The sequence below is a fragment of the Odocoileus virginianus genome, unplaced genomic scaffold (assembly GCF_023699985.2).
Source record: "Odocoileus virginianus isolate 20LAN1187 ecotype Illinois unplaced genomic scaffold, Ovbor_1.2 Unplaced_Contig_5, whole genome shotgun sequence".
Lineage (NCBI taxonomy): Eukaryota > Metazoa > Chordata > Mammalia > Artiodactyla > Cervidae > Odocoileus > Odocoileus virginianus.
Window position 1 is genome coordinate 1,966,781 of NW_027224322.1, and position 7,460 is coordinate 1,974,240.

Here is a 7,460-nt window from a genome sequence, read left to right on the forward strand (position 1 = left end):
TTCCTGGTGGTGAGCACAGCTCCCTGCTCTCTGTCCCAGACTCCCTGGGAGCCTTAATTTTGACCAGCCCATCAGTGCTCCATTCTTGTGCTCCATGGACCCAACACACAGCCTGGACTCAGAGCCCAGTGGCTTCCTTAACACGTCTCCTTTTATTTATTATTTATTATTTTTTTTCCATTTATTTTTATTAGTTGGAGGCTAATTACTTTACAACATTGCAGTGGTTTTTGTCATACATTGACATGAATTAGCCATGGATTTACATGTATTCCCCATCCCGGTCCCCCCTCCCACCTCCCTCTCCACCCAATCCCTCTGGGTCTTCCCAGTGCACCAGGCCCGAGCACTTGTCTCATGCATCCAACCTGGGCTGGTGATCTGTTTCACCCTAGATATACATGTTTCGATGTATTATTTTTTTTTAACACGTCTCCTGTTAGTAGAATCATCCACTCTCAGTCACTCCCAAGGCTCCCTGGACACGGGATAGTCTGTACTCTGTAGGGTCAGGAGGAACATGGCCTGTCTGTCAGATCACGGCTCTCCATCACCCTAGTCTCCCTTCCCAGGAGAACTGCCTGAAGGGGCTGACAGCTAAGTTATTGGACCACGGCTCACGATTACTCAATCTGACATATAGGACACAGTCTCTGTCGAACTCTTTAGCCCACTGATCTCCAAAATTAATTCTATGTCCGTCCTACTTGATTATATTTATCTTTGAATGCAATTTTTAAGACGAAATCCCCAAATTTTCTGCTCCACAAATGACACGGTCTCTTAACCTCAAGTGATAGCATCGTTCCGCTCCCAGCCTCTTTTCCTCGCCCTCTTCCTGCTCCTCCTCTTCCGTCTTTTCTCTTCCTGCTTGTTTCACTCCCTGTCTCTCACTTGTTCTCCCATTCCATGGGCTTCCCAAAGCACTGCACTCCTAATCTTAAACAAGATTTGGAATGGAAAAAAGAAAGTGCAATCTTCTTTTTTTCTTACACAGGAGTGCAATTATCATCGATATGTAAAATTTAAATGTACAGACAGTAAAGTATGTTTTGTTTTTAATCCATTTTGTTTTTAATCCATTAATCCATTTAATCCATTTTTGTTTTAATCCATTTTTGTTTTAATCCATTTTAAAAACAATGGATTGTTTTTAGGCTTCCCTGGTGGCTCAGTGGTAAAGAATCTGCCCGCTGATGCAGGAGATGCAGGTTCAATACCTGGTCTGGGAAGGTCCCCTGGAGAAGGAAATGGCAACCCACTCCATTACTTTTGCCTGGAAAACCCCATGGACTGAGGAGCCTGCCAGGCAACAGGCCATGGGGTTGCAAAGAGTTGGGCATGACTTAGCAAAAGGACAACAACTTACTCTTCTTAGAAAAGCATTAAAAAGAAAGAAAGAAAGAAAGAAAAGCATTAATTAGTACTTTGGAATAAATCAGGAAAGCTGGTCAGATATTAATGGAATAGAAATTCTCCAATAATCTGAAGGAAAAGATTTTTTTTTAATCCTATAGATTGTCTTTTTGTTTATGTTACCTACAATTCAGATATCAGTGAAAATCACTGCACAATGTTAGAAGTGGTTTATTTTGTTTGTTCATCCCATACAATGCTTTGCAAGCTGCTGTCATAGGTAAGCTCTCAGTACATATCTCTTGGTGATTATCAGTAGAGTTCAATCACTCAGTTGTGTCCAGCTCTTTGTGATACCAAGGACTGCAGCACGCCAGGCCCCCCCTTTCCAACACCAGCTCCTGGAGTTTACTCAAACTCATGTCCATTGAGTCGGTGATGCCATCCAGCCATCTCACCCTCTGTCATCCCCTTCTCCTCCTGCCCCCAATCCCTCCCAGCATCAGAGTCTTTCCAATGAGTCAACTCTTCTCATGAGGTGGCCAAAGGATTGGAGTTTCAGCTTCAGCATCAGTCCTTCCAATGAACACCCAGGACTGATCTCCTTTAGGATGAACTGGTTGGATCTCCTTGCAGTCCAAGGGACTCTCAAGAGTCTTCTCCAACACCACAGTTCAAAAGCATCAATTCTTCGGAGCTCAGCTTCTTCACAGTCCAACTCTCACATCCATACATGACCACTGGAATGAACCCTAAATCTCTATTAGTTGTACACAAATTTAAATTTTCACATTATACAGTTGAAAGCTCACATTATCCAGAATAAAACATTCTCATTATAAAATGTCACCACATGAACATTTAGTCCTGAAATCTACTTTTTCAAATAATTATTGAGCCACCCAGTCTTATGTTTTTTTAAAAGAATGTTTACAATACAACTTTATCCAGCATGTTTTGTGTATTTTAATATTAAACATTTATCACATTTGTATATTGGCTTTCCTTTTCCAGCCAGGATTAACATTTTTTTAGAGGATATATTTAGTGCTTCCCAGGTAGGTGCTAGTGGTAAAAAAAACAAACAAACAAAAAAAAAAAACTCTCTTGCCAATGTAGGAGACATAAAAAACGTGGGTTTGATCCCTGGGTTGGGAAGATCCCCCAGAGAAGGAAATGGCAACCCACTCCAGGATTCTTGCCTGGAGAATCCCATGGACAGAGGAGCCTGGTGGGCTGCAGTCCATGGGGTTGCAAAGAGTTGGACACAACTGAAGCCACCGAGCACATTGAGTGTGGGGCTGCCTTGAAGAGAATCCAAATAGCCAAAAACAGGACAATTTTAGCATAGAAAAGGGTCATAATGGTAATAGGTGTCACAGAAAGGGCTGTGCTCTTGCCCTGGGCACAGATTCCCCACCTGTCACTTTTCCTCGCAGCAACAGATGAGGATGGAGCGGAGGAGAGAAAGGGCTGTGGGCCAGGAGGTCCCACCTGCCGCCCAGGGAGATCTTTCCGAGGACAGTCAGAGTCTGTATAAGTCGTCTGCATTTCTCTACTGTGTGCCCCACCCACACGCACGGATCCCTAATGGACTTCAGGCTGTGTGCCTCCCCTGTACTGGACTGAGACACATCAAAGGATGAATGGCCACAGGACTGCAGCTCCTGGGACCCACGGGGTTATGGGTCCCAGGGCACTCAGAAGCCCAGGTCTCGCCTAATTGGCCATTCGGGGCCTCAAGTCCCAGACCTGCAAACAGAGAGCATCTTCCCAGCAGAGTGACCCTCGGGTGCAGGAACCTACATGTTGCCCACATGACGGATAATGTGGAGAGTCAGGTGACTGAGTCCGTCTCCTGCTGTGCTTCCATCAAGACCCAGGAGTTCCTGCAGCCAGAGCCTGCTGCCCTCCGCTGTCCCCTCCTCACTCACATCCCTGCACAGGAGGCCAGAGGTGGACGAGGGAGGGGGTGCTCAGTGCCACGTCATTATCACCAGCACAGACCTGGGTCAGGAGTCCTGTCCTCCCTGGGAGCACAGGGTCCTGGGTGAGCCATGCCCCTCCTGACATCACAGGAGCACTGCGGTCATCACTCAGCAGGGCGTGGTCAGCATCACTGACAGGTGAGTCCTGGGAGCCTGGATCCTGGACAACAAGGTCCCCTACTCCTCACTGCCCTGGGCAGGGTCAGTTAGGGCGGCAGGTCTGAACACTAATGAGAGTGGAAACAATCGGGGGATGTTGTATAAATGTAGGTTTTAATTCAGTGCCTGAGACTCTGAATGTCAGAGTAGCTCACAGCCCTGCTGGTTCTGCAGGACCTCAGAGCACACCTGAGTGACTAGATTCAGAATGAAAGGACCCAGGATGTAGTGACTACAAATAGAGTCGCGCAGACATCACTGATTCTTCTACCTCATCTGGGAAAGTATTTCTCAGGATCAACTCAGAGGCAGGTTTATTGCAGCCACCACCACAGCCCTACTGGGTCATTTCAACAAGCCAAAGGAATGTGAGTTTGTATTTCAAAAACCAAACCACGACTTGGCTTTCCTGATGAAAATGTCAATCTCTGCTCATGTGCTTCCCCAGGCATCCTAGAGGTCACTGTTGTGATGACCCAAGGTTTCTGAGGTGGATGAATTGTCCTGGGAAACAGAACAGAAACAGGAAACTGGGAAGCCCAGGGGACAGAAAAACCAGACAGCCTGCCTGAGAGTGGTGGATGAGAGAGTTGGTCACTCTGGTCACAGTGGATCCATTGTGTGCCTGAGCAGGGAGTGAGCAGAGATGGACAGCAAGGGCATGGCCATCTCGGGTATGCACAGAGGGGGTTCCATGTACGGGGTGGGTGACCAGGGTGTGTTGGGCAGACCGCAACTCCACGCATAACACCCAGATCAAAACCTGATTTGAGAGGAGCCATCCGGGGCATCCCTGGTCTGACTGTCCCCCTCTGCTGTCGTGTGAGGGTTGGAGTCAAGCAGCCCAGGAAAGAAATGCTGGCCAACCCACACTTTCATTTGCACTTCTACTGGAAAGTCTTGCCTCTCATGGATCACCATCTAAGAACTTCAGGCTGGGAGGGAACTTGCGGGCCATTGCTCCTCAACAGGCACCACTCACCACCACCCTCTGCCTGCGCACCCCCACTTCTGGGGGACTCTCTCCAGAGGCAGCCAGCTCCATGATGTTGCAGATCTGACCTGTAAGAAGCATGCAGTCTCTTTAGAATCAGCCTCCACCCTCTCACTAACCCTCCTTCCCCACCCCTCACCCCCGAGAGGCACCCTGGGTCTGTGCCCACCGTTCTTCCCCACTCAGCCACACCTCTGGCCATCACACAGTGGGTCTCCATGCCCCACGGGAGTGTGCTGGTCAGCCCCGTGCAGTGCAGACAAGGGCGGTCTGGGCTGTGACAGGGGCAGGAAGCGGCACCCAGCAGGAGGACCCAGACGCTGAGCAGGTGTGAGCGTGTTGGAGGCTCCCATGGCTCCAAGCAGTCGCCTCACAGGTGCTCCGAGGAGCCAGGACAGGGAAGGACACGCCCATCTCCCTGTCCTGCCGCTCCTCAGACCATGGAGGTGGGCTGTTCCCTCCACGTGTTTTCCAACACTGGGACGCTGGCAGGAGACCCCCCGAGGTCCTCAAGGACACACGGCGCTCTGCTGACAGCATGGCACTGTGGTCCAGGCTCCAGACAGTGAGGCTGAGATGGGGCTCAGCGGTTGCAGGAGAGACAGAAACACACAACTTGGCCTCTAGGGGGCTGGTTCCTGCTCTATTCCCTTCCTGGAGATGGGATCATCACAAACTCAAGAGCAGGTAGGTACGAGGTCCTCAGTTCACATTTCTAAGATTAATGAATTAGTTAACGAGGCACAGATAATTTACGATAAGATACATGAGCAAGATGTATGATAAGATACATGAAGTAGCACCATTAGGGGCATTCCCTTGGGAGTGGAAAGCGTTTCTCTGAGAGGAGGGACAAGGGGCTGCAACACTGCTCACACTGCAAGGTCTCACTGACGCACCCATCCCTGCCCCAATAAATAGCAGCTCAGACTTTACCACAGAGGGAATGAAATCTGCATATTTGTGGTTTAGTGAACTGGAGGAAATCTTTGCCATTTCAGGTCAGTCTGAGCACATCAGAGATGGGCAGTGTGGTCTCTTGGTCAGTAGGCAGTGAGGCACTGAAGGCTCTCTGGTCTGCAAGAGAACGTGACCTGTGACCTTGACCTACTACTCCCTCTTGCCGTCCCTGCCTGCTCTCTGCTGTCTACTCTGGGTGTCATCAGTTCAGGCCATGCCACCCCACAGAAATGCAAACCTCTCAGTGATGCCTCTGCAGGAGTTCGTGCTGGAGGGATTTGAGGGAGGTCCGCACACCCAGGCCCCACTCTTTGCTCTATTCCTGGCCCTGTACGTGGTGGCCGTCCTGGGGAACCTCACCATGATCGTGCTCATCACCCTGGATGCCCGTCTGCACTCCCCAATGTACTTCTTCCTCAAGAACCTCTCCTTCCTGGACCTGTGCTACTCATCTGTCATCGCCCCCAAGGCCCTAGCCAACTTCCTGTCCTCCTCCAAGGTCATCACCTTTGAGGGATGTGCCACCCAGTTCTTCTTCTTCTCCCTGCTGGTCACCACCGAAGGATTCCTCTTGGCAGTGATGGCCGTTCTGCAGCTCCAACCACATCGACCACTTCTTCTGTGATGTGCCGCCTCTGCTCAAGCTTGCCTGTGCTGACACTACCATCAATGAGCTGGTCATGTTTGGCATCTGTGGTCTCATCATCGTGGGCACCACACTCGTGGTCCTCACCTCCTATGGCTACATCACAGGGACCATCCTGAGGATGCGCTCAGGAGGAGGGAGACACAAGCTCTTCTCCACCTGCGGCTCCCACATGACAGCCGTGTCCCTCTTTTATGGGACTGTCTTTGTCATGTATGCCCAGCCGGGAGCTGTGGGGTCCATGGAGCAAGGTAAGGTGGTCTCTGTCTTCTACACGCTGGTCATCCCGATGCTCAACCCCCTCATCTACAGTCTGAGAAACAAGGACGTGAAGGATGCCCTGTGGAGACTGGGGCAGAAACACACAGCCTCCTGAAGGAGGGTGGACAGAGGGGGACAATGTGTCCTGAGGAGAGGACTAGAGGGCTTTGGTGGAGGTATTGCATTTGGTTTGACAAATTCATTCCTCATTCAACCAGTTCATTCTTTCATTAAGCATCTTATTCAACCTTTCAGGGAAGCACATCATGAAACACGTAAACAAGTGTGAGATGCAAAGATGGATAAAGTATCTTTGCCACCAAGAGACTAATGGTCCACAGATAAGACCCAAAGCTTGAAGTTTGGTAACACACAGTGGGTATAGTCATGAACAGGTAGTCTTTGAAGCAGGATATGGGTCTCAATTCAAAACCTACCAGTGGAGGTACATGACTAAAAAATTCTGAGATCTCTCTCTACTTCAAGGCTGAGTCCTTGTAACTCTGTGTTCAGCAATCTCCCTGGACTACCTAGCAGGGGCTTTAAAACCCTCAGCCTTGGCCCTTCCCTGGTGCTGGCCTGGGGTCACCCAGATCCAACTAGAGGAGTTAGGAAGACAATGCTTTCCCTCGGTCCTGCAGCGGGGCTGCTCCTCCTCCTCCCCCTCCTGTTCACTGATGCCGCCACCCAGCAGGGCAGCAGGGAGCACCTGCTCCTGCTTCCGAGGCTCCCAGTGCTCCCTGTCCTGGGCCCTCCCCCCAGACAGCAGCTGGGAGCCCCAGGGAGTCAGCGTGGGTGCCTGACACCCAAAGTTCCACTGACCCTTTGAGAGAGTTAACAGGCAGGTTGATATGGAGCCCAAGCCTGAGTAAGACCCTTTAAGGAGGAGGTAAACCTTCCGTCTTCCTCACATGCTTTTGCCTTAGACAAGTAGGTCTTGTAGGCAGCAGGATCTCTTCTTCAAAGGCATGCAGTTTTCTGAGCTTTGGTTGTACATTAAGGAAGACTGTCCAGGTAAAAACTTCCACAGCCTTGAGCTCTGGGTTAACCTGTTCCTTCTGGCTAATCTCATGCTGATGTCATCCCAGGATGTATG

At 50.1% G+C, this 7,460-nt stretch overlaps 1 pseudogene; it reads left to right on the plus strand.

Annotated features, from left to right (window-relative positions):
- The first annotated feature begins 2,799 nt into the window (after positions 1-2,799).
- LOC110141391 (olfactory receptor 9S13-like) lies at positions 2,800-6,581 on the plus strand (annotated as a pseudogene).
- The last annotated feature ends 879 nt before the right edge of the window (positions 6,582-7,460 follow it).